This window comes from Heteronotia binoei, chromosome 8, assembly GCF_032191835.1.
Source record: "Heteronotia binoei isolate CCM8104 ecotype False Entrance Well chromosome 8, APGP_CSIRO_Hbin_v1, whole genome shotgun sequence".
Lineage (NCBI taxonomy): Eukaryota > Metazoa > Chordata > Lepidosauria > Squamata > Gekkonidae > Heteronotia > Heteronotia binoei.
This window is the reverse complement of record NC_083230.1, coordinates 18,851,382-18,879,135: the sequence shown is the minus strand read 5'-3', so window position 1 is coordinate 18,879,135 and position 27,754 is coordinate 18,851,382. Positions and strand designations below refer to the sequence as shown.

Genomic DNA, 27,754 nt, shown 5'->3' with positions numbered 1-27,754 from the left:
TCCAAGGGACTCTCAAGATTCTTCTCCAGCACCACGGATTGAAAGCACCTGTTCTTCTGTTCATCAATGGGCCAGTCATACCCTTCAAATCAAACTTGCAGATTGTTGTGTATGTGCGCTGATATTCTATTAACCGCATTCCTGCCTGGCTCATTGGAGCCTTTAGGCTTGAGCTCGGGGACCCGGGAACAATGGGCAGCAGGATCCAAATCCCTGCTGCCCTGCTCCAATCACAGGTCCCCTGCTGGTTTAAATGAGCCAATAGAGTCCTTGCACGGGAACCTTGAACTGTATATAGTCGGCCCCATTAGCAGTCTTCTAGTTTACATGTTACCGTGCTGTAACTAATAAAGGGAGCTGTGATCACTGTAATTGCGTCTCCCTCCGTGCATTGAACCCACTATATTATAAAGATCGATAGAACAAGGCTGGCGGCTGACAGAGGGGGCACATCAGTAAGATCACCAGTGAGGTCAAGTTAGAGTTTTGCTGGCGATACTCTAGCAGTCAGCCAAAATTCTATGAGGCTTAACCATAAAGTTTTGACCAAATGCAAGAACACCACAATGTATTGTTGCACAGGGAAAAACTGTCAATGCTGTGAAACACCCGTCCCTTACACCACCGTTTTCCTTCCACAGCCCAACTGACCACTGGCAGGAAAGGATCAATAGTATCCCCATCCCCAGCAGAAAAATGGCAACCCTGTCAACCAGGCACTCATAGACTACAGACTAGAGTGTCTTGCTGATACATTTCCTGCCACCCTTGAGCTTGGTGGCCAGGGCCCTTCTGTTAGTCCACTATTATAATAGAGAGTGTTATGAAAAGCAGATCGTTGTGGGAATTTATGAATTCTAGAGACTTTTAATGCATCTGAAGGAGTTAATGAGATTGAATCCATTTCTCCTGTGCCTGAAGTTTACAGGAAGAAGATTGTATGATCTTATGACTATGGCTTTTACTAGGGATGGACAAATATGCTTTTTGAAGAGTCCGTGTGGTATAGACGTTACAGTGACGGTTCTAGGAGATCCAGGTTCAGATCCTAGTCCGCCATCAAGCTCATTGGGGTGACAATGGGCCAATCATGCTTTTAAAATCAATCTTACAGATAGGTTTCTTTGGCTGATAAACATTTTATGCCCACAGTAAAATGACTAAATAAACGCAGAGACAGTGTGGTACAGTTAAAAAGTTGGATTAGAACCTGAGTTCAAATCCCCAATCCTGTCATAGAAGCTAGTCAAGTGACTTTGAGCTAGTCATTCTCTCCCAGCCTTACCTTCTTTGCAGGCTTGCTGTTAGAGTTGCCACTTGCCCATTGCTGGCAGGCAATCTCCCACCTCAGCTCTCAACCCTCCTGCTAGGGAATTTATGGAACACTGTGGATAGCCGTGACATCAGTTTTGGATTTTCACTGGAAGTGACATTGTGATGCATATTATACTGGTTTTTTTTTAAGCATCCCAGCTGCCTAAAACTCCCATTATTTGCAGACACCAGTTTGGCCACCCTAGCTGTTATGAAGACAAAATTGAGAGAAGGGTACAGAACTCTGTATGCTACTCTGGGCTTTTTGAAGAAAGGGCAGGATAAAACAGATAGACACACAGAAGGGTCTGCTGTTGTGTTATCATTGCGACATAATAGATGCCTTGGCTTGTAGGTATTCAGCATTTCCAATCTGAGGCTACATACAAAAACGTTATTAGTGAAGACCTAAACCTGCCTTATACTGACTAAATCAAACTCTTGATCTATCAAGGTCAGTATTGTCTATTCCTGGGGTGCCTAATGCATTTGTTATGACTGCTGCATCTGGCATAAATGGATCTTGATTGGGCCAGGCCACATGTTTCATAAAATGCAATGCCATGTAGTGTAGATATAACCTTTATAAAGGACACAAACACAATAAAAACATCGTTAGCATAATATACAGACATGCTTAAAACAATAACCCTCTTGCTATATTTTATTTCATAGTCTTTGATAACTGACACTTCCTAAACCTTCCCCCCCTCTGCCCTTAAAACATGTCTGCCTAAAACTGAAAGGCTGGGGAATAGTAGGATTTGGCAATGCAGTTTTTTAAAAAAAAACATCAAGAAAAAACATAAGCACCACAGCAGAAACTAAAAATATAAAATGCTCTGAGCCAAGGAAAAAATGAAATGGATGAGCATTGCAAGCCCCGCCCCCCCCCCCCCCCCCCCCAGGTCTACTCAGAGTGGTTGTAGCTCTCCAGGGTTTCAGGGTTTTTTACAGGTTGGTTTGAGATAATAATTTTGGTTGTTCTCTTCAACACTTGTTCTGCATTTGAGCCCCATATTAGGAGGGTATGTGTGTAAAAACTAATATTTCTCTGCAAAACTGGAGTTCCTTGGATTTGTGGAACTCTATATTTTAACTGTGGTTGATCCCCAACCTCCCCCCAGCCTTAAAAATGCCTGCCTAAAATGAAGAGGTGAAGGGATTGTGGGATTTGGCAATGCAATTTTTAAAAAATCAAGAAAAAAGCACAAAGATAACAGCAGAAACTAAAAATATAAATTAAAAAATAATAAAATGCTCTGAGCCTAGGAAGATATGAAATGGCTGGGCACTGAAGCTTCTCTTTCTGCCACTCCCTTGTCTACACAGAGTGTCTGAGATTTTCCAAGCGTAATGTTCCCCTTTGGCTTTGGCTGTGGGTTCCTATGTTAGGGTACTCACTCAGGCACCTGTTCTCAGATCCATTCAGCAGAGACAAGCTGGCTCCAAACATCAGCCATTTTAAGAAGACAGTTGAAGCTGCTGGTTTTTAGACTTAGCACATGAAACTAGAAACTGGAACAAATGCTACACCCAGTAGGACCAAACTAAATCATACAGATATTAGGGGTGGGAAACAGACTGTTCCATTACATACCAAAAGTTGCAAAGAAAATGAGGAATGGATTTTCCATTAAGGTCTGTGTGCACAGACAGACTACTCTGAGAATGGAAAATCCACTCCACATTTTCTTTGCAACTTTTTTTGTGTTTCAATGGAGCTCAAAGGAGAAGTCAGTAACAATGAAGGCAGCCCTGTCCTCTGTTTCCTGCAGCTTGATCTTCAAAGGGTGAGGACAGGCAGGGAGGGAGTGGGGGAAGAGAGCCATAGACCTGATTAAAGCCCTTGGTGGGTCGGTTCTGGCCCATGGGCTGTGGGTTTGACACCTCTAGTCTATCCTAACAAGCAGCAGTTTTACAGGGTCTCATGCAGAGTTTTTTCACATCAGAGCCTGGTGATTGAACCTGTGACTTTTCACATGTCAAACAGATGCTCAGTCATGGCCCTTCCATAGTTGGAGGAATGAAACATGTGAAAGCACCCTGAGATAATGCATTAGTTTTCTTTCGAAGTGTAGATCCTGCCTTCCCTTTGTTCCCTGTGATATTTTATTCTCCAGAGCACCAGTCAAAGGGAAGTGAGAATGAGCAACCTTCAAACATGCAGCGTGACAAGTAAAGAAATGCTAAATGAAGCCTACTGACTGTGTCAAGGTATACAGGTTACTATTACTTGACTATTTCAGCAACTTTGGGTGATCTCAGACTGTTGGTTGCACATTTGATACCAAGTGACCTGCCAAATGTCAAGATGAGGTGAACGGGGAACAGAGAAATCATCCAAAGTGACGGATGAACCGCAGACTTGATTATTTATTCAAATTATTACCCCAGCAACCAAGCCCTGCTGATGGCAGTCAGCATTCTTTCAGAATCATTAGAAAAGGACAATGATGGTGAGAATTTAATGATCAAATCAGAGTTATCGAACAGCTTGTAGTATGGCATTAAAAAAAAAAAATCTCAAGTGGATCACACTACCTGTGTCAATAAACATCAATGCCAAGAATTGCTTTCACACAATATAAAGCCCTTTTTGGTCTTGAAAACAAGGCCAGTGGTTCAAAAGTAATTCCTCGGGTTTACATCTCAAGCTGGTATAGTTGCGCCAAGCATCTTCCTCTTGTAGGGGCATAAACTTTTCTAGGAGACTATGCTCGACATGGATGGGCTTAAAAGGATATTAGACAGATCCGCAGAAGAGAAATAAATCAGTGGCTACTAGCCAAGGTTACTACCTCATCCAGAGGTAGTAAATCTCTGAATACCAGTGCTAGGAGGTAACATCAGGGGAAGTGCTGTGTCCTGGTTCTTGGTCCTCCAGGGAAACTGGCTTCTTGTGGCAGTGGCTGGGATTGAGTAGTTATGGGCCTGCATCTAGAGCAGTGGTCCATACAGATATACACTGGAGACCCTCCTTTGAGGTTAGGCAATTGTTACCTTTACATATATGCCAAATAAATCTGTCCGTTATAAGGGAGAAGCGTGCCTCCTTAATTGAGAAAAAGAAAAGAATGCTATTGCTATCAAAAGTTTTGGGCTGGCAGAAAGAGAGGCTATATGTGGTTGAATCCAACTTTGAACAGCATTTCAGGAAATCATCCCTGACAAATAATTCTCAATATCCAATTCCAGGAGCCAGTAACAAAAAAGTCAAAGGCAACCAACAAATGGAATTATGGGTGCAGTAAAAGTAACAGGTGCCATTTTAAAGTAATGATTATGTACCTTCCCAAAGGGAACAGGTTTCCAGTATAAACGACAAAGCAAAATCACAAAGGAAGTAAGTGGGAGGGGACTTAAGTACTATGAAGCGTATCAATAACCCATGCTTCCTTAAAAAGGAAATCAGTTGCTTGCACAAACGGTTCAGCTAGATTCTTCAAGGAAAAAAGTGACAGAAACTGGCGGCTGGGCTGGGTCAATGACAGGGAACAGAACACCATGGGCTTCAAAGGCCAACTAGCCAAAACGGAGTTAAACCTGACAAGGTCAAGAGATGGGGAAGAGTGAGTCGGTGGACAAGATATAGGCAACAAAGCCTTGGTTTCATTGGTACTTTGGGAAGATAATGCCTAACAGAACCATGCTTTCAGGAGGACGCCAGGAGGACTGTCTAAATTATATTGCCTACTGATCCTCGAGTTTTGGGGTTGCGAGAGGGCTGAAATTCTTTGGTCAGCCTAAGGGTATAATCCTAACCCCACATTAAGAAGATTTTCAGAAGCCCTTTTTATGCAACTTTACCATGGAGGTCCCTACCACCGCTAGGCCTGCCATCCTCCAGGTGGGGTCAGTCCACCCAGAATGGCAAAGGATCTCCAGGCTACGGGATCGCTTTCCGTGGAGACAATGGAAGCTTTTAATGGCAGATTGTATGCTGTGGCGGGTAAGGTACAAGCAATTGGATAAGTATGGATAAGAATCAGTATGGATAAGAAAAAAAACAGTATGGATAAGAATCAGTATGGATAAGAAAAAAAAACAGTAGAAACTGAGTAGCACAAACACATATAATCTTAAAGATACAGTACCACGCCAAAAGCAAAATTTCAATACATGAAAAAGTCCATAGTAGAAAATGAAATCTTCCATGTCCCTCATTCCTTGACTTGAATCCAGGGTCCATCGATGCAACGAGAAATAAATCCACAACAAATTAGTCCACAATACCGGTTTCGGTCACACCTTTTTCAATTGTAGACTGTTACAGCAATGAATGCATCATGGTTTCCCAGTACCAATAGTTATTTATAAATGGGGACACCGGTACTAAAAATTCAATCGGCATAGCCTGCTCACATTCATATCACTGGTAACATCCCTTCATCCAGCATTATTAACATCAGATGCATGCTGTAAAAACTTTGTACCCAGCATTATTAATATCAGATGCTACAAGGAAAAGACAGTCAAGAGAGACAGAGTGGTGGCAGCTCCATGTCTCTTATAACATCCAGTTGCTTTTAGTGAAATCTCGCAATAGAGAAGCAAATTGTTTTCTGTTCCAAAACAGTTGACTGTACAAATTTTTAGCTCACAGCAGTTTAGCAGTACACTGCCCAGGATATGTTATGACCTGCCGCCATCCAATAATTTCAAAGATTTAGAGAAACAAAAGATATATTGTTCTGAATGTTAATTTTGGTCCATGTTAGCCAAACACCAATCAAAGCTTTCTTTGTTGAGTAGGTCAAACCTCTTCATCTACTACCGAAGCCAACAATGCCATAGAAACAGAGGAGTGAGGTCCAAACACAATTTGCTGTATGACAAACAGTCCCAGTGCAAATACAGAAAATAATGGAGCATATTTTCTGCTTGCTTAGCCTCCAAAGTGGGTGATGCTAACTGGATCTTCATTAACAAGGTTCTGGTCCACATTAAGACCACCAAAAATAAACTTTGAGTACTGAAGATGAATTGCTGGAATTACAGATAAATAATCAGACACAACTAGTTGCATTGTAGTTCAATAACTCTAAATTAGGATGAAAGAAATTAAAATTCTGAGGAACATGTGGAAGATTCATTTCTTTATGTGCATACTTCTGATAATATTTTTAATTTATGCATTTATTTAAAACATATGCTACCTCTCCATCCAGTTTAGGGTCCCCAATGTTGTGAACATTAAAACATCTCAAACATTTAAAAGCTATAATATGGCTTTTTAAGCTATATATATGGTTTTTTTGTAGCAGGAACTCCTTTGCATATTAGGACACACCCTTCTTATGTAGCCAATCCGTCAAGAGCTTACAAGCTCTTAGTACAGGGTCCACTGTAAGCTCTTGGAGGATTGGCTACATCAGGGTATGTGTGGCCTAATATCCACACACACACACACACACACACAGAAGCATATCAGCAAAATAAACAAGCAAGGAGGAAAGCTAAGAAGAGTTAATGAGGGAATACCAAACAGCAAACGTCTTCAACTGATGGCAGAAGACAATGATAGAAGGAGACAGATGGACCTCCATGGAGGAATTTCCAAAGTACTTGACAATGGATGTCTCCTGCCTGGTTGATAACTGTATGGTAAGTTGTGGTTTCTTCCATTCCAAACATATCTCTGCCATATAACAAAAGAAAAGGCGCAGGAGCAACCAACAAAGATGGACACTGGCTGGTCTATCAGTTATCAGGACAATCAGCAAATATGCTGATTCACCATGCTAATACTTGCATCCACTCAAAAGCACTATACTACATGTGCCTAGAATGAACCTTAGTGAGGAGGGGGCAGGATTCTACCTGTTGACCCCATTCTTAACATTCTAAAATTGAAACAGAACCTGTGAAGAAGCATGAAACAGAACCTTGTCAGAAGGTTATATTACTCCTGTCAGCATCCTTCTCTTAAGTACAATGCAACACATGCTATGGGGTAAAACCAGGGACCACCCAATGTACTGTGTCCATGGGTCCCAATGTGATACAATAACTCATTCAAAATGCAAGGATTGGAAGAAAGAAAGATGCACATGTAAGTCACTTCAGACAGGTTCCTTGGAGTGAGGGCACAAATATTTTCCAAATTAAAATATTTAAAGAACAAGTAAATTTTATTGCCCTGCTCAAGACAGAGCTAGAATGTGAAATATTGGAAGAACAAATGAAAAATTCAATAGTTTATCTATAGTCCTAATAAACTGAGAAAGTTTGGATGACCTCTCACCTTCTTGAGTGTGGCTATGGAAAAACCAGCTGGGGAGACTGGCCCTGAATCAGGAAAGGGGAAACACAGACTTAGTGGGAAAAGAATACAACCCCCCCTCCCCCCAACCAAAAAAAAATACATTTTTTAACATTTTTTTTCCCATTTTGTGTTACATTTATTCTGGGTTTTTATAAACAAAAAAGATGTTATGGTTTTGGCTGACAAGGAGGACCTTTCTGGAGCGACAATCAGGTTCGTCTGGGAAAATCCCCTTTCACACTCACTGGAGAAAAGAGCTATTGTATCAATAGTCCACTGAATCCAAAACAGTTCCTTTGGCACTTCTCTGAATGTTGGATGTTCTCTGAAGGCTCAAATGGCTTCTCTTTCATTGAGCAGAAATCTTCTTGCTAAAATGCATATTTTTTTATCCCCATAGAGAATATTGTCCCTTGAGTTTGCTGGGCAATCCTTAGAATCCAGAACTCTTTTATACCTTGACAGGTGTCTTCTTTTAAAAGCAGTCTTTTCTGAAGAGAAATTGTAAATTGATCATAGAATGCAACTGAGGAGATGGGTGGGTCATTGATTCTATTTTTCCCTATGCATTGGGACCTCCTTAAATTGCAGATTTTATTTATTTATTATGTTATTTTATTCTTGGGGTTTCTATCCTTCCTATCCCACCGAGGCAGGCAAAGGGTCGGTTACAACATAAAACATATACAATACTTCATTAAAATCCTAAAATTCGTCAGATTAACAAATTACAATTATTAAAACAACACTTTCAAACACAAGAGAGCTGTATTTCTTAAGTCTGCTCAGAGCACTCCAATAGCAGCTTTAATTCACAGGCATTTTATGCAAATAAACAGTGTAAAAACAGGTCTGGGCCAATGTATGGCCAATGTCGCTTTAAGTGCTTTCGTATAATAAGGACCTGGAACAGTGCTTCTCTTCTCAGTTCTGACAGTTCTTGCAAAGCATCACAAATTAATCCCAAATCCAAACTAATCCAACTGATGTTATCTATGAAGACTATCACCGTTTTCGCACACAGCTTACCTCGCAGTCACAATCCTGTTCCCTTCGCAGCGTCCGGTCGGATTTCCTACCATCTGCGCCGGAGTTACAAAAAGTGCCGCAGCTTCTGCGTAGTAAACGTAAACTGGGTTTTAGTGGTTTACGTTTGCTATGCAAAAGCCGCGGCACTTCCTGTAACTCCGGCGCAGATGGTGGGAAATCCGACCGAAGCTGCGGAGGGAACAGGATTGTGACTGCGAGGTAAGCTGTGTGCAAAAACGGTATATGTAATCTTTCTACATGCACCTAGCTCAACCATTTGCTGATTTAGCTTGTTCAAAATGAAGCATTATGGCTTCATAATCATGCCAAACAGCCAAAAGCTATTGGAAGCCGCCCTGAGCCACTTGTGGGAAGGGCGGGATATAAATCTTAAATAAATAAAAATAAATAAATAAATAAAAACAGTTCTGTAGCTAGATGCGAGCCATCTTGGAGCTAGAATCCTTCCAATTTTTTAAAATTTCCATCTCCAACGTTACTGTACATGATTTGAGCTACCGCATTTTTTTTTTTAGATGAATGATACATAACATACAACTTGTTCAAAAAATTCATACATCTATTGATGCCAGAAACTTCTTTTTACAAGTTCATGCAAACCAAGCTGCACTCACCTGGGCGTTGGCAGCCAGGGCATACTGCTACCTGGGGAGAAAAGCCTCTGTTGGTTAGACTGCAGCTGATTTTCTCTCTCCTGCCTGAACCCACCCCAGACTCTCCCCAGGCTTGCAGCCTATGACTTGCCCTTGGATATATTCCAGGCCTTTGAAGCCTTACGGCCACAGAGTTGTCAGTCACAGATAGGGGTTCTTGTAGGAAGGGAGAGCATGCAGATAGCAGGTCTGTTACACTTTTTTACAAAAAGGGCTGTTGTGAGCATAACATCACACAAGCAATCCGATGTATGTTATCCGGTCACTACCAGTTCAAAATGAGGATGGCACACTGAATGTGAAAGCACGTGGACAATCAGATTGGTCTCTGTAATGATGACGTAAATTGTATTTAGATTATGGGGCAGAGGTAGTATTGCCTGGTAAGGTTTGAAATCTTCACTGGGCAGCAGACTGGATCATCTTCCTCTATATACCACAGCAATTCCTATTGTCAGAACAACTGAGGGACATTCTACCAGTTGTGTTAGTTACGTCATCAGCCTGAGTAAGAACCAGTTCGGTGTAGTGGTTAAGTGTGCGGACTCTTATCTGGGAGAACTGGGTTTGATTCCCCACTTCTCCACTTGCACCTGCTAGCATGGCCTTGGGTCAGCCATAGCTCTGGCAGAGGTTGTCCTTGAAAGGGCAGCTGCTGTGAGAGCCCTCTCCAGCCCCACCCACCTCACAGGGTGTCTGTTGTGGGGGAGGAAGGGAAAGGAGATTGTGAGCCGCTCTGAGACTCTTCGGAGAGGAGGGCGGGATATAAATCCAATATCTTCATCTTCTTGAGTAAGAGGTGTCTGAAAATATTTAAAAACACGATGCTTAGACAACCGAATCATGGTTCACTTGTTTGTTCATTCATTCAAAAATGTATCAGTTCATTAGGATATAAGAAAACAAAGCAAGATATCCAAAGAAAGCTTTAAACCCAGATTATTATTTTTTTTAAAAAAAACATGCAAAATGTCATATAAATGACATTAACATTAGCCTCATATTAACGTTAGCCTCAAAATAATTTTGAACGAGTTGTTATACATTTGTGATGAAGTCCTATACGGTGCAAAAATAGAGGTTTCACAAGAGACCCCATTTTTTAAAAAATAAACACACGATTTACTGAAAGAAGTGCTGCAGTGCTCTGCCATTGTTTCCACAGAGCTCTTGCCAAAATGTTTCCGGTTTTGTATTTGGAGTCTTAAGTAGCACAACCTCTTTCAGGCACAAAGACATTAGTCTTGCCTGCTAATGAGGAAGCTAACAAATACAGGTCGCAGAAACAAAGACCAAGCTTCTTCCTGAAGAAGAAAAACTTGTGATTTGTGAAAGAAAAGCCAGGAAGTTTTAAAAATGAGACAGAAGGAAATTAAACCCAACTAGCTTTTGAAAGCTTTGTAGTGAAAAAAACAAAACAAAACTGGTTCCTAGTTATATTCAGTAGAAAGGGCATTGCTTTAACTCTTTCCTCCTCACACAGCCCTGGTATTGACTTGAAAGATCTTTGCAATAGTATTTGGAAAAACCCCATCCTGCTTTTGGTTTTGAATAACCATTACGCTAAGATGTGATGGGGTCAAATTATCTCAAAGCCTTCCAGTGATGGGAGTACTTAAAAGTCCACAAAATTCAGAACATGGCAGCTGTTTCCTTAGCACATTGTAAAGGGCTAGTCACCATGTTCTCAAGCTCACTGAAATATAAAATGCCAGTAGCTTTCTCAGCTTAAGAAGCAAGTTTGCGATGTGCTTTTTGGGGGGAAGGTTTTGAGAGCCAGATAAAGCTCAATATTTTATGGGTGTTTATAAAGTTCCACGGCACGTTCAGCTTCAGTTTCCTTCAGATGAAACAGCGCTGGAAATAGGGTTGCCATTCCCCAGGTGGGGGCAGGGGATCCCCCGGTTTGGAGGCCCTCCCCTTGCTTCAGGGTCGTCAGAAAGCGGGGGGAGGGGAGGGAAATGTCTGCTGGGAACTCTGTTATTCCCTAGGGAGATTTATTCCCATAGAAAATAATGGAAAATTGATCTGTGGGTATCTGGGGCTCTGGGGGGGGCAGTTTTTTGAGGTAGAGGTACCAAATTTTCAGTATAGCATCTAGTGCCTCTCCCCAAAATACTTCCCATGTTTCAAAAAGATTGGACCAGGGGGTCCAATTCTATGAGCCCCAAAAGAAGGTGCCCCTATCCTTCATTATTTCCTATGGAAGGAAGGCATTGAAAAGGTGTGCCGTCCCTTTAAATGTGATGGCCAAAACTCCCTTTGGAGTTCCACGATGCTTGTCACAGCCTTGATCTTGGCTCCACCCCTAATGTCTCCTGGCTCCACCCCCAAAGTCCCCAGATATTTCTTAAATTGGACTTGGCAACCCTAGCTGGAAATTAAGGACATTTGTTTTCACCTATTCAAGAACTGAATGCCACATTGATCAGTGCCTGGAAATTTTCAGATTTTATGCAGTTATTCTGAGGGGGGGGGGAGCAGTTTACAAAGCAAATGTATGAATCTGCCTTCTAGTAAGTCAAGGGTTTCCAGCTTTCATGAACCTGTAGGCACTTCTGTAATTTTGAGAACAGGTAGTAGGAACTACCACAAATTGGGGAGACCACTATACCCTGGAAGAGTCCACAAAATGCTGGGAGCCATGCCAAGCATCCTTCTGTGGGGAAGCCGGTTGTTTCCAAAGTGGTGCTCCTTAGGGTTGCCAACACAGGCTTGGGAAATTCCTGGAGATTTGGGGGCAGTGCCTATTGGAGGGCAGAGTTTGAGGAAGGAGTTCAGCGATGATTTGACGCCACAGACCTTTTGAAGCAGCCATCTCTCCACGGAGTCTGATCTTTGTAGTCTGCAGGTCAGTTTATTTATTTATTATTTATTACTTTGCATTTATATCCCGCCCTCTCCGCAAGCGGACTCAGGGCGGCTTACAGTATCATAAAAACAATCAATTCCATAAAACATATAAAACCATAATACATTTATCAGTTTAAAACTATTACGCTATCTCAATCTGTAATTCTAGAAGAATTCCAGGCCCAACCTTGAGGTTGGTAATCCTAGCCCTGGTCTCTGAAGACACGAAGGGGATGCCTTACATTCTTGTTAAGCATCTCCTGCTCCAGTGAGGCACTGGAAAGCAAGGACTAGCTCTTGTCTTTGAAGGAAGAGATGTTTGAAGGAAGGAAGGAAACATTGGCAGGCACCATGGTGCCTATGAACATAAAGTTGTGAGGCTCACTGTACCAAGCTGTGCTACTCATCCAACCAGCCTGGTATTGTTTAGCAGATGCTTCAAGACCTCTCTCTCTCTCTCTCTCTTTAAATGGAGAGATTCTTTACACGGGATTGGCAGGAACTGAGTGTCCTTCAGTGTGCAAAATATATGATCACTTCCTACATGATATAAAGCTGCTATATGTTAGTTGCTGGTCCATCTAAGACAACACTGTCTACTCCAATGGGTGGCAGCTTTTCAGACACAGCCCCTTTCCTTCTCTGTGCCTTCCTTTTTCATGATTATAGCCAGAGACCTTCTGCATGTATTTCCTGTTGTCTACCACAAAGTGTATGTTCTTGAATGTGGGAAACTGGGATTTTGAAGTTTTCTGGTGGCATGCAGAAAATCCTCTAGTCTCTGTGCTAAGCCACTGTACATAAACATTTACACACAGCCAGATTAGAATCTGGAAGACCTAAGTTTGACTTTCTACTCTGCTGTCTGGGTGCTTGGTGCTGTCTGGGTAACTTTGAGTAGGTCACTTATTCTCAACCTAACCTAATCCAAGGGTTTTGCTGTGAAGGCAGAATGGAGGAGGGGAGAATATCTTAAGCCACGAGATCCCAATGAGGGAGGACGAAAGGATATAAACAGCTAAATGAAGAGAAATAATTTCCACCAGAAGCAGCTTTTCTCCAGCAGAAGGGGACAGTTGCATACATAACTTTAAAAGGGAATAATAGAAATCCATGCAAAACAGGTCTATCAAAGAATGCTTGCCATGATGGTTAACTAAAAACACCATGTTCCAGGAAGTGTACCAATTGCTGGGGGCAACCAGAAGGGAGGACTACTATCTTCATGCTGTGCTTTTGGGCACCATGCCAGCGATGGTGGCCTATGTGGGAAACAGAATGTAGACCAAATGAACCATTGGTCCAATCTAGCAGGGCTCTTATGGTGTTTGGTTCATTTTACCCAGTTGCCACATCACATTCAAGAATCTGACACACCAAGCCATCATGTGAAAGTGGCCTTTCATGATACAACACAACATTTTTATAGTTCAGCATCTTGCCACAATGGCCATCCAAATGTTTTCAAGAAGTTCAACAAGCAGGCGCTTGAAGAAGACAGCAATCCCCACAGAGTTGTCCACTACGTCTGGTATTTAGAGGTACAGTGAATCTGAACATGGAAATCAGCTATTCCAGCAAGGAGCTGAGATAGCACACATTTGTCCAGTCCTTTCTAAGGCCAGCTGGTGGGCATCATCATATCTCAAACACCCCAGTCTGCCAACTACAAAGCCATTATATAAGCATGCCAACGTGCAATGGATGCCTCAATTAGTTTTGTTTTAAATAAGCTACAGAGACCTTCTTTACTGCAGCCATGGCAGGATCAGAATATTTCATACAATAAGCCCTTTCAATAATCCAGCCTCAAGTGAATTTTACCACAGTATCTGTCACAAGCCTTTATTCTTTTCAGTCATGTTCCAGTTTCTTTAGGAAACAATGCCATTTATGGGATAGGCACAATAGCTACCACATTCATTCGATGATCAAAAATACTTTATTTCAGACCTCATTTTACTGTTTACAATAAGGTGGTTCTTTTGCAATAACCACAAAGGCCAAAAAGCCCCATGCAGCCCACCTTATTTGATGCAACTTAACCCTCTATATTTAAAGTATCGTGGATTTTATATGCACAAACCTGCTGCAGTCTTTGAAATTATTCTAATATATGTCTGTTGATCAGGTAATTTCAAAATCAAACTTGTCGGGTGAAATATTGGTTCAGTCCTTTGCCAACTTTATATGTCTTATTAGTGTAGGTATGCCATTCTTTATTTAGATTCATAACCCACTCAATGCCTTAAGACTCAGAAATAGTAATAGCTTTTATTACAGGGAATATAACTAGAAATATACAGCCAAAATTACCACCATCACCACCTCAATAATATCCCTACCCATGCTTTTCCTGTAAGACAACCCAAAAGTTCAACATTATAGCCAGGGTTGTTTAGATTCTGAGCTGGCATATATAAAACGGTCCCATATTGAGGTTATTTTAATTCCCTCCCAGTGGTAGATCTCAAGTAAATACATGGCCAAAATCACCACTATCTTTTCCTCAATAATATCCTAAGCCATTCTTTTCCTGTAAAACAAATCAAAAGTCATTCATCACCCTAATTCATTCCTTGTCGTAGTCCCTGAGTAACCCTGCTCACAAGTTACAATGAACTCACATACAGTACATGTGCAGCGTACATTTGATGGTTCTTTCTATGTATGTTGAGTAATTCTCATGTTACAGTCAACTCATGTACAGCTGAATATGTCATACAAACCCTGTGTTTATCCAGGATAGGATTGCTGATTTTGGGTTAGGAAATTTATTGAGGTTGGAATTTGGGGAAGACAGGATGTGGGGAGGTGAGAACAAAACTCCATACAGTCCGCCCTCCAAAGCAGCCATTTTATTTAAGGACTAATCTTTGTAGTCTGGAGATCAGCTGTAATTCCAGGAGATCTCCAGGCCCTACCTAGAGACTGATGTCCTAATCCTATCTTTTCAGGGAGGCATCAGGCACCGTTTTACCACACAGCTTACCTCGGAGTGACGTCCCTCTCCACCGCGCAGCGTCTGCTCAGATATCCCACCATCTGCTCCGCAGAAGCAGGAAGTGTCGGGGCTTCTGCGTCGCAAATGTAAATCGCTAAAACCCAGTTTACGTTAGTGACGCAAAAGCCATTGCTCTTCCTGCTTCTGTGGAGCAGATGGTGGGAAATCCGAGCAGACGCTGTGCGGTGAAGAGGGACGTCACTCCGAGGTAAGCTGTGTGGGAAAACGGTTATTAAGGAGTTCAATATTCTATACAGTTTCAAGTTTTCAAAATGACTATGTAGGTTCATGAAACAGATGGGGAGTCCATGACTGCCAAAAGTCTCACAAGCTACCAATGAGGAACATCAATAGTTGTTCCACTGTGTGTTCTCTCCACACAGGTGCAGGTGCTGATTTAACAAGAAGAGTCATTATCCCATCTGTGGAGCTGAAGCCTCACCATGTGCCCTCCCTTCATCAGAAACTGAGCCTCAGGAACATATGGACATATCCAGCCTCCTAGCCCTTCGCTACTCATGCTCATTGGGGAGGTGTCCCCAGCACCAAAGGAGGAAGCGGGGATATGGATAGCAATGCCATGAGGCCATCCTTACCACTCTGTTGTCCCAGGATCCTTCCAATAAAGCTCATCCATTGTACCCATCCTAGGTGTTGGTGTTCGTTGTGGATTATGGGAGTGGTTGGGGTTGCCACACAAGCCACATGATACTCATGGACAAACCTCCAGTGGAGGGTCCATTCTGACAATAATGCCGGCACAGCAGTGGACACAGATAGGTGGGAGGGTAAGGCTACATGACAGGCCACATCCCTGGAGCTACAAGCACGAGCCACACACCCAAAAGCTACAGGGCTGCCCCATGTACCATATCAAATCAGTCAGGGGGAGGGGTGCCACAGGGGGAGACATACTCTGATGCTTGTGAATATAGATGCAAATACCATGGGTGTACACTAATGGATCGGTCCTGGCTGTGGTCCCTGAGCCCATGGGTCCAGAAAAGGCTGATGACCCTTGCAGGAACTGATGTGCAAACTATGCTGTTGGCTTAAGGGGCTGCCACTTCATTGAGGCCTGATCCATAACAATTTATATCTATATTTACAGGGTGCCATAATAAAAAATTCCAAACATCCAATTTATGTTAGCATGAGGGAAAGGGGTGGGGGAAGCAGTTAAAGAGCTAGATTATTGTTAAAACAATTAAAAACCATTGCTGTCCTCAACTGTATGCTTGGCAGAATATCTCTGCCTTGTGGGCTGTGCAGAATTGTAGTAAGTCCCACAGGGCACTGGAGAGCCAGTTTGGTGTAGTGGTTAAGTGTGCGGACTCTTATCTGGGAGAACCAGGTTTGATTCTCCACTCCTCCACTTGCACCTGCTGGAATGGCCTTGGGTCAGCCATAGCTCTGGCAGAGGTTGTCCTTGAAAGGGCAGCTGCTGTGAGAGCCCTCTCCAGCCCCACCCACCTCACAGGGTGTCTGTTGTGGGGGAGAAAGGTAAAGGAGATAGTGAGCCCCTCTGAGACTCTTCGGAGTGGAGGGCGGGATATAAATCCAATATCTTCATCTACCTCACAGGGTGTCTGTTGTGGAGGAGGAAGGGAAAGGAGATTGTGAACCGCTCTGAGACTCTTCGGAGTGGAGGGCGGGATATAAATCCAATATCTTCATCTACCTCCCAGGGTGTCTGTTGTGGGGGAGGAAGGTAAAGGAGATTGTGAGCCGCTCTGAGACTCTTTGGAGTGGAGGGCGGGATATAAATCCAATATCATCATCATGTTAATACGCAGAGCAACATTCCACAAGTAGGGCTATAGCAATCTTCAATTTAGACGTATTTATTTCCTTCACTACCTTTCCTCCAAGAATTAAGCCCAAACAAATTGTAACCATATAACTGAATTTGCTAAACATCTTCACTTATTATTCCTGAATTTGTTAAATATCTTCATTACGTTGCATGCTAATTTACTGTTCGTCCTCTTTAAGTATGGGCTGGTAAATTCCGTTTCATTGTATCTAAGGAAGTGCATGGGTACATGAAAGCTCAAGTCTCGAACTAAACTTTGTTGGTTTTAAAGGTGCCACTGGACTCAGACTTTGTTCGTGACAACATGATGGTCCTTTAGGAGAAGCAGCTTAAGCAGAAGCACACTGGTGGTGGAAAGTTCTGTCAGCTGATTTAAGTTCTTGCAGCTGATTTATGGTGATCCCACGGAGCAAGAGGCAAACGGAGGTGATTTGCCACTGCCTGTGTCTGTGTAGCAACCTTGGACTTCCTTGGTGGACTCCCATCCAATACTAACATATGAACATATGAAGCTGCCTTCTACTGAATCAGACCCTCGGTCCATCCAAGTCAGTATCGTCTTCTCAGACTGGCAGCGGCTCTCCAGGGTCTCAAGCTGAGGATTTTCACACCTATTTGCCTGGACCCTTTTTTTGGAGATGCCGGGGATTGAACCTGGGACCTTCTGCTTCCCAAGTAGATGCTCTACCACTGAGCTGCCATCCCTCCCCTGCTCTCCAGGGTCTCCAGCTGAGGTTTTTCATGCCTACTTGCCTGGACCCTTTTTTAGTTGGAGATGCCGGGGATTGAACCTGGGACCTTCTGCTTCCCAAGTAGATGCTCTACCACTGAGCTGCCATCCCTCCCCTGCTCTCCAGGGTCTCCAGCTGAGGTTTTTCATGCCTACTTGCCTGGACCCTTTTTTAGTTGGAGATGCCGGGGATTGAACCTGGGACCTTCTGCTTCCCAAGCAGATGCTCTACCCACTGAGCCACCATCCCTCCCCAAGGGGAGGGCCAATCCTGCTTAGCTTTTGAGAACTGATGAGATGGGCTCGCCTGACTTTATCCAGCTCATGGCAGAAGCAAACTACTTTTTTTGAAAATCATACCATAATTCTCCTTCTTCTGTGCTGTAGCCCTATGCGTTCATTAAAGCTTATTTTCTTCTGGGCGTCAAAAAACTCTCTCAGACTGTACTCCATTCCATTTTGGAGAGTTATGGCGCAATATGATACGCTTTTTGCTTATACTGGTGCTCAGAAAGAGCAAATACTGGCTGATATGCCAGACATTGGAGATGCTATAAAAGAGTTCACCACAGATTGGGGGCAGTTTTTTAACGCCCCGAAGAAAATAAGCAGATTGCAACGACATGCTCTTTTCCTTTCTGAGTACTGTAGAAATAATAGAATTCCAAGAGGCCTCAGGGTGCACAAACCTCCAGCTATGTTTGCAGAAGACACAGATTTCAGGATTAAATGGGCTGCTATTTTGAACAAGTGCTCTACAGATCTGATGCTATTACTCATTGAAAAATCTAAAGCTGAGATTGTTGTAATTAAAGCTGGTGTGGAAAAGATGGAAGTATCCCTGAAAGAGACATGTTCTACTCAGATTTTTGATAAGAAAATTAAGGAATTTAGGAGTAGTTCATATGATTTTGAGAATAAGATCAAAGAGGTTAAGGTTAAAAAGTTCATCAGGGACCTTAAAGACTACACAGAGGGCAGCATTTATAATTGGACTGTAGACCGTCCTAAGAAACCAAAAGCTAATGAGAAACACATTACATGGGCATGCCCAATGAGGGTGTACTCTGAGGTGGATTCCTCTGATGATGATTCTGGATCCACATCAGGGGAGGAGAAAGCCCCAGTAAAACCAAAGAGAATTCTTAGGAGCTACAATAGGAAGGATTTACCTTGACTTCCAGAAAGCTTTTGATAAAGTTCCTCATCAAAGGCTCCTTAGAAAGCTTGACAGTCATGGAGTAAAAGGACAGGTCCTCTTGTGGATCAAAAACTGGCTGAGTAATAGGAAGCAGAGGGTGAGTATAAATGGGCAGTCTTCGCAGTGGAGGACGGTAAGCAGTGGGGTGCCGCAGGGCTCGGTACTGGGTCCCATGCTCTTTAACTTGTTCATAAATGATTTAGAGTTGAGAGTGAGCAGTGAAGTGGCCAAGTTTGCGGATGACACAAAATTGTTCAGGGTGGTGAGAACCAGAGAGGATTGTGAGGAACTCCAAAGGGATCTGTTGAGGCTGGGTGAGTGGGCGTCAATGTGGCAGATGCGGTTCAATGTGGCCGAGTGCAAAGTAATGCACATTGGGGCCAAGAATCCCAGCTACAAATACAAGTTGATGGGGTGTGAACTGGCAGAGACTGACCATGAGAAAGATCTTGGGGTCGTGGTAGATAATTCACTGAAAATGTCAAGACAGTGTGCGTTTGCAATAAAAAAGGCCAACGCCATGCTGGGAATTATTAGGAAGGGAATTGAAAACAAATCAGCCAGTATCATAATGCCCCTGTATAAATCAATGGTGCGGTCTCATTTGGAGTACTGTGTGCAGTTCTGGTCGCCGCACCTCAAAAAGGATATTATAGCATTGGAGAAAGTCCAGAAAAGGGCAACTAGAATGATTAAAGGGCTGGAACACTTTCCCTATGAAGAAAGGTTGAAACGCTTAGGGCTCTTTAGCTTGGAGAAACGTCGACTGCGGGGTGACATGATAGAGGTTTACAAGATAATGCATGGGATGGAGAAAGTAGAGAAAGAAATACTTTTCTCCCTTTCTCACAATACAAGAACTCGTGGGCATTCGATGAAATTGCTGAGCAGAAAGGTTAAAACGGATAAAAGGAAGTACCAGGAGGTGGTGGCGGCCACAAGCATAGCCACCTTCAAGAGGAGGTTAGATAAAAATATGGAGCAGAGGTCTGTCAGTGGCTATTAGCCACAGTGTGTGTGTGTGTGTGTGTGTGTGTGTATCTATATCTATCTATATCTATATCTATATATATCTATATATATCTATATCTATATATATATCTCTATATCTATATATATATATCTAGATAGATAGATAGATAGATAGATAGATAGATAGATAGATAGATAGATAGATAGATAGATAGATATAGATAGATAGATAGATAGATAGATAGATAGATAGATAGATAGATAGATAGATAGATAGATAGATAGAGATAGATAGATAGATAGATAGAGATAGATAGATAGATAGATAGATAGATAGATAGATAGATAGATAGATAGATAGATAGATAGATAGATAGATAGATAGATAGATAGATAGATAGATAGATAGATAGATAGATAGATAGATAGATAGATAGATAGATAGATAGATAGATAGATAGATAGATAGATAGATATTTGGCCGCTCGCTGTGTGACACAGAATGTTGGACTGGATGGGCCATTGGCCTGATCTAACATGGCTTCTCTTATGTTCTAAGGATGGGGATAGAACTGGTGATTTTTTAGGACAGAGCCAGGACCAAAGAAACTGCAAGAAGACTTAGTTGTAAATTTGTCTAACCGGTTACTGACAGTTGAGGAGCGTAGGGTGCTTAATAGAGGGCTGGGTTTTGTGCCTGTACCTCATTATAACAGTTTTCAGACAAGAACTGATCTTTTTACATTAATCCGAATGATCAAGCTTAAAAATTTGTTTAGCAATGATGAGGGCAACTGGGAAAAGTTCTGCCCCAAATCCACATTTAATCCCTCTATTCAGGATCCAACGATTGTAACTTTTGAACGTTTAGTTTTGAGAGATGTCAAAAGGCTGGAAAGCAATTTAGAGTGACCTTGGAGTAATCTGCCTCAAGAGGAGGCTTTAGCTCTTAAAGGGCTGATACAGGATGATTCCATCATAGTGAAGCCTGCTGAATAGGGCAGGGCCATTGTGGTTTTGAGCAGTAATGACTATCATCAAGAGATTGAAAAGCAACTAGCTGTTACTACACATTATAAGTGCTTGATGAGTGATCCAACAAGGAACATTCAGAGATTGATTAAAATTGTCCTGAATGAAGCTGAAATGATGGGCATAATCGCCAACAAGTTACATAAATACTTATACAATGAATTTCCCAGGACTCCTTGCCTTTACATCTTGCCTAAGATACATAAACAGATACTCCCACCACCAGGGAGACCAATTTTATCAGGCACAAACTCGGTGTTAAAACCCTTAGCAAAGTGTTTTGATTATTTTTTACAACCCTTTGTCCTCAGAATGAGGTCTTTTACTAAAGACACAACTCGGTTTATTAACAACATTGAAGGTTTATTGGTTCCTGAAGAGGCTGTCTTGATCACAGCAGATGTAAAATCACTCTATACAATTATACCACATGAAGACGCAAGGTTGGTGGTTGAAGAAACTTTGGAGTTGAGGGAAATTAAAGAGCCCCCTACATATTTCCTTATGGAATTGCTAGACATATTCCTGGATAAGAATTATTTACAATATAGAGATTCTTTTTATTTGCAGGTGTCTGGGGTAGCTATGGGGTCAAGTTGTGCCCCTAGCATAGCAAATCTCTTTATGAACAAACTTGAAATGGAACAATTTTTCAATGAAAATTGCAATCCTCTTTTGAAAGAGATAAATTTTTTACACCAGATTTATAGATGATTGTTTCTTTGTGATAAGCCACACAAAATATGTGGCAGAGCTTATGAACTGGATGAACACAATGCATGACAAGGTGGAATTTACTTACCAGGAAAGCACTAATGATGTACCTTTTTTAAGATACAGTTGTGTACAAAACTACTGAGAATAAGTTGGCGACTAAGTATGATATACTTTTTCACTGGAAGAGGGTTGGTGGTGTCTGAATGTCCTTCTAATATTTTTGTAGAATATTTTTTTTGTTAGTGGTCCCAGGTCTGATGAAGACTAGAAACAAACAAGTACTTAATCGATTGGCTTGTCACCACACTACTTTGGAACTTGAATATACATGTTTTGGACATTTGGACTGATTTCTATATACTTCTTAGTACATTGGTCACTAGCTTGCATTTTTCTGTTGTGTTATCCATTATAGTGACCTCTCTCAGATTGTACTCTATTCTGTGTGATTGAGAGAGCCTGGCAAAGCAAGAAGAAGAATTGCAGATTTATACCCCGCCCTTCTCTCTGAATCAGAGACTCAGAGCAGCTTACAATCTCCTATATCTTCTCCCCCCCACAACAGGCACCCTGTGAGGTAGGTGGGGCTGAGAGGGCTCTCCCAGCAGCTGCCCTTTCAAGGGCAACCTCTGTGAGAGCTATGGGTAACCCAAGGTCATTCCAGCAGGTGCAAGTGGAGGAGTGGGGAATCAAACCCAGTTCTCCCAGATAAGAGTCTATGCACTTAACCACTACACCAAACTGGCTTTCTTCCTCTTCTCCCCAAGGGAGTAGCCTCAGTCAATGGAGAAAATAGAGGTTTTGCTCTGCAGCTCCTGTGCAATTGAGCAAGGCTTGCAAAGCAAGCTGTGATGCAGAAGGAAGCAAGATATAGGGAGAAGGAAGCAGATGGTAGCCAGTTGCTCGGGGGCCTGATAGGAGCCCTCTGGGGGCCTGATTCAGTCCCTGTACTTCATGTTTGACACCCCTTATTTAAACTAGGAAAATAGACAGGCATACATGCAGTATCTCATCCACAGAACATCAAAATAAGCAGTATATTGATTGAGAGCCTTGGAATGGGAAAATATTATTTTAGAACCCTTCTCTCGTGCCATTTTTCTAACAGAAATTGTTTAGTTTCTCACTATATCAGTCATTATTAGCAGGGCTTTTTAAAGCAGGAATGCAGTTCTGGCTGGCTTAAAGTCAGGGGGTGTGGCCTAGTATGCAAATGAGCACCTGCTGGGCTATTACAAGAAAAGACCATGATTATCAGCACGGTAAAGGTAAAAAGGCAGGAACCCACATTTACCTATCCTTCTTTGCTTCCTGAGGTTAAGAGCAACTTGTGGAAGCTGTTTTTATTGGGAGAAAGATTCCAGAACCCCAAACCAAATGAGGAAGGAATGAACTCATCTTAATTTTAAAAATATACTGAGAGATCTGAACACTGAGATCTGCCTTGCCTAGCTGAGTCCTCATGTGATAAACAATTTTTATTAGTAACATATGGTAGCAAAACTATATCTACAACTTCTAAAAACTTAAAGAAAAAGAAAAAAAAATTCTATCCCATATCTTACTTTCCCCCACCCATCCCCCCCATTACTTGACCCCCGCCAGTGTTATTTACTTAAAGAAAACAAATATTAAAGGTACCCTTAACTGTTAAAAAACCAAAAGATATATTCTTATTTTAAAAACTTAATCATTATCAAAGATTGCCCAGTGTCCTTTTATTTTCCACTCTTTTTCTACGTATCTTCTGAACTTCTTCCACTCCAACTTAAAGAATTCCAAATCATAGTCTCTTAATTTTCTTGTTAATTTGTCCATTTCACTCCATGACATAACTTTTATAATCCAGTCCCATTTCTCTGGTATTTTTTCTTGCTTCCACAGCTGCGCATACAATGTCCTAGCAGCTGAGAGCAAGTACCATCTTAAAGTTCTATCTTCTTTTGGAAATTTTCCCATTTGTAATCCCAGCAGAAAAGTCTCTGCCACTTTATTGAATTCATATCCCAAAATCTTAGAGATCTCTTGCTGAATCATTTGCCAAAACATTTTAGCTCTTTCACAAGTCCACCACATACGGTAGAAAGAACCTTCATGCTTTTTACAGTTGAGTCCTCAGGAGTGGTGATTTGGGCCCGGGTTTCCACTGTTCCAAACAAGCCCTCTAGTCTTTTGTTGCACAATTTAGCATGCACAAATAATTGCTGAAGACTCAAGCACACATTTCTAGGAAGCAATAACAAACAGCAGCCTTGCACCTTAAAGGTTTACAATATTTTATCCCAGCATAAGGTTCCATGGACAAGAACCCCAATGGCTCTTTGGCATCTTTGGATGCAATATGCTGTGCGCTTTCGTGAAATGTGTATTTGTTTCCAGCGAAACGAAAAGAAGAAGCCCTGTTTGTTTCATTCATTTGGGCAAGGAAAACAAATAGAACGTGACCTTTGACTACCAGCTGAAGATTACACAACGGATTCACAATGTAAATTTTCCATCGACATCAGCAGACTCGGTCGCTCCCAAATACACACTTATGCTGACAAACGTAATGCATTAACCAAGCGAAAACAACACCACTGCATGGGTTGGAGGCTGTGACCTGGATCGCCTCGGCTATCCCTATCTCATCAGATCTTGGAAGACAAGCAAGGGGTGTCCTGGTTAGCATTTCGATGGGACACTGCCAAGGAAGTCTAGTTGCTACATAGACACAGACAATGGCAAACCATCTGAACATCTCTTGCCTTCAAAAGCCTACCGTTGCTAAAAGTTGGATCTAGCCAGCATTTTCACTCATTGTCTCCCAGCTCCCCCTATCCCGCAAGGCTTTTGCTCATGAAGGTTCCCTGAACCCCAGCATGACCCTTTTGGTGGACAAAGGAAACCACATCCTCCCTTTTTCACTGGAACCGGCTGGTATGAAGAATGGGCCCTGGCTGGTAGCATAGGGTTCGGGGGACCTGGCTAGGTGCCTCAAGTCGGGGGGGGTCCACTCAGACTTGGGGCTGGCCTTTTGCTGGCGGCGGTGGTGCGGTACTGGGCTGAGTGTGCTTGGTGGGGCAGCCGGAGGAGAAGTGCCCCATCCCTCCACGGTACAGGCAGAGATTCTGTGAGAGGTGCCTGCTCTTTCCTTGGGGGTAAGATGCAGCTGTGCAGCCCCTAGTTGCATGGACTTGGGGTCATCAGTCCCGGAGCTGGTGGTCACCGGGGTTGTCACCGTCGCTGGGCAGTGGGGCAGCCTTGAGGAACAGGTGCTGCTTTGCGCTTGGCGGCAGCTTTCCAGGCGGCCATCAATGCAGAGACACAGCATGATTAAGCCTTGCAGCATGGCCGGTCGGTCTACTCATGCCAGCTCATCAAGGACTTCGTTAGCCGGCCCCTCCATATACTGGTCCATGAGGACAGCCTTGTTCCAGACCAGGTCTTGGGCCAGGAGCTTGAACTCGACGGAGTGCTGGGAAACCGAGTCTCTACCCTGTTTCAGGGTCCGGATCTTCTGATTGGCAGTAGTGGCTTGTTGGGGGTTAGCAAAAGCTACGAACATGTGATCTGGGAAGCCCTGGTAACTAGTCAGCAGAGGCAACGAGGCTAGGAGCAAGCCCATTTAGCTGCCTGCCCCTTTTAAGAGACTGACAATGAAGCATACCTTGGTCTTGTCATTGGGGAAGTCTCTGGCACATAGTTCGATGTACAGTTTGCACTGTGCCAGGAATGCTGGAAACTCCTCCACCTTCCTGGCAAACCTCTCTGGGGGAAGCACTGGGCACTTGGGCAGGGCAGTGGTGGCTTGCTGCTGTTGCAGGTGAGCCACCATTTGGGTGAGGTGCTGTACCTGAGTGAGCAAGGCTGCTAGCCACCCAGAGCCTCCGCTTGCCTCCTCATCCATCTTGTGGAGTATGTGGGTGGAAGCAATCTGTCATGTTCTCAGGGTGCAGGAAGGTGGGAGTCCAAAGCCAGTCCAAGGTCAAAGTCCAGGAAATCAAGCAGGAGCCAAGTCACCAAAGCAAAATTGCAAACCGGAATCAGAAGCCAGGGTCCAAAAGCCAAAGGGTCAGAGTGCCAAGGAATTCAAGCAGATCAGGATCTGGAATCAGGAAGGAGCGTGAATGCAAGCCAGAGGATCAATGGGAGCCTCAATCAGTCTGCTCCCTGGGTGGCCATGACTCTTCTAGAACTCCGGGCTGAGAGATCTGAAGCATCGGCATGCCTCATGCCTTTGCTCTGAAATTGCCTTTTGGAGCCGGCTCCACACTCTTGAGATTGGAGGGGGAGTGTTTGATTGATTGTCAACAGCCAATGCTGGTGCCTGGAATGTGGGGAGAGTGATTGATGGGCCAGCTGCTGGACATTTGGCTGAGGAGCTGGTAGGCAACTCTTCCTGGTCTGTTAACCCTTCCAGCTCCACCTCGTCAGGGCTCATGACAGATATATGCCAATAAAGACTTTTGTGTGTGTGACCCTATGCCCTGCTGAGCTTTCTCCCCTCCCCAAACCCCATGCTCCTCAGGCTCCACTGCCAAATCTCTGTGTTCATCGCCACACATCCAAAATCTGCACCCACCCAAAATCTCCACCCAGAGTTGGCAACTCCAGGCACACATGATGACCATGTCTAATATAATCTCTAGTGACAGATATGCATCTGAAGCAGTTTAAGGTAGCTTCAGCAAGCTTTAGCTTGAGAGTTCATCTATGGGGTAGGGGGTGGGGGGTGGGGAAACATGAACTTGAGGGGATTTATTGTTTCTGCGATGTTTTGTGGATCAGGCCTCAAAACAGGTATGTGGCTCAATGGGGGGGGCACATGCTTTGAATAAAGAAGGTTCCTAGTGCAATTTGGGAATTTCCAGTTGAAGGAAAGACTTTTCTCCACCAAAGAGCCACTGCTGATCGGAGTAGACAATATGAGCTAGGCAGAGCAACTGTCTGACAATATGAAGCTGCTTCATATGCTAAAGATCTGATAATGGACATATAAACAACACTAGGGTCAGTCTGGCTGATGTGCTTTCTATGCTCTGTACAGAATGTGGCAAGTACTAGGCACAGAAATGGACTTTTGCACAGAAAATCAATTTGTTGCTCTCATAATGGCAAAGCTATCCTAGAAAGAAAGAAAGAAAGAAAGAAAGAAAGAAAGAAAGAAAGAAAGAAAGAAAGAAAGAAAGAAAGAAAGAAAGAAAGAAAGAAAGAAAGAAAGAAAGAAAGAAAGAAAGAAAGAAAGAAAAGATTTGCAGTGTAGGATGGGCATCTTTCATAAAATGTGGGTCACGATAAACCATGGTTACTTCTACAGAAATCCCCCTTCCTCCAAAACACACATACAAAAATCTACAAAGGTGCTCCAGTCAACTCCCCTTTGCCTTTTCACCACTGAAATGTGGTTCCAGATGAAGTATTAACAGGGTTTTTTGGGTAGAAAAAGCCCATCAGGAACTCATTTGCATTTTTGGCCACACCCCCTGACTTCACCTTCGTTTCACACAGGGCTTTTTTGTAGAAAAAGTCCAGCAGAACCTCATTTGCATATCAGGCCACACCCCCTGATGCCAAGCCAGCCAGAACCGCATTCCTGTGCATTCCTGCTCAAAAAAAGCCGAGTATTATCATATAGAACGCAAATTCTGATCCCACTTCATTTCTTCGAAGTACTCACTTTCTATACAACCATCAAATACAACCATCAAATGTAAACTTATTCTTCAAGCTTTGCAATTCATGAAATTTGCCTTGCAATAGCAACTGTAGAACACCTAACAACAATTGTAGAACTGTAGAACAGCAGAGGGAAAAAGTGTTGTGATAAACTTATCTGGATAACTTCTTAGGCAAATTTATTTGTTTGTTTAAAACATTTTTATGCTGCCTTTCAGCTTCACCAGGGTCTTCACGATGAAATATCTGGACAATCAAAATTTAAAATTATGAAATAATTTGATAAAAACAACATTTAAAATTATGAAATAATTTGATTAAAAACACATAAACCAACACCACAACCCAGGAAGTGGGCCAGTAACCATTTCTGCAGGTATGCCAAATGAAATTTCAAAACTTTTCACTTGCTGTCAGAAGATACCGAGGAAGGGAAACAGATGAATCTGTCTGGGCAGTAAGTTCCAAAGTTTTGGTACTATGACC

At 42.8% G+C, this 27,754-nt stretch overlaps 1 protein-coding gene across 1 annotated transcript in view; it reads right to left on the bottom strand.

The window, feature by feature from the left end:
* The window catches only part of CRELD2 (cysteine rich with EGF like domains 2), a 636,644-nt gene that overhangs the window by 250,786 nt on the left and 358,104 nt on the right, over positions 1-27,754 (bottom strand). The window lies entirely within an intron of this gene.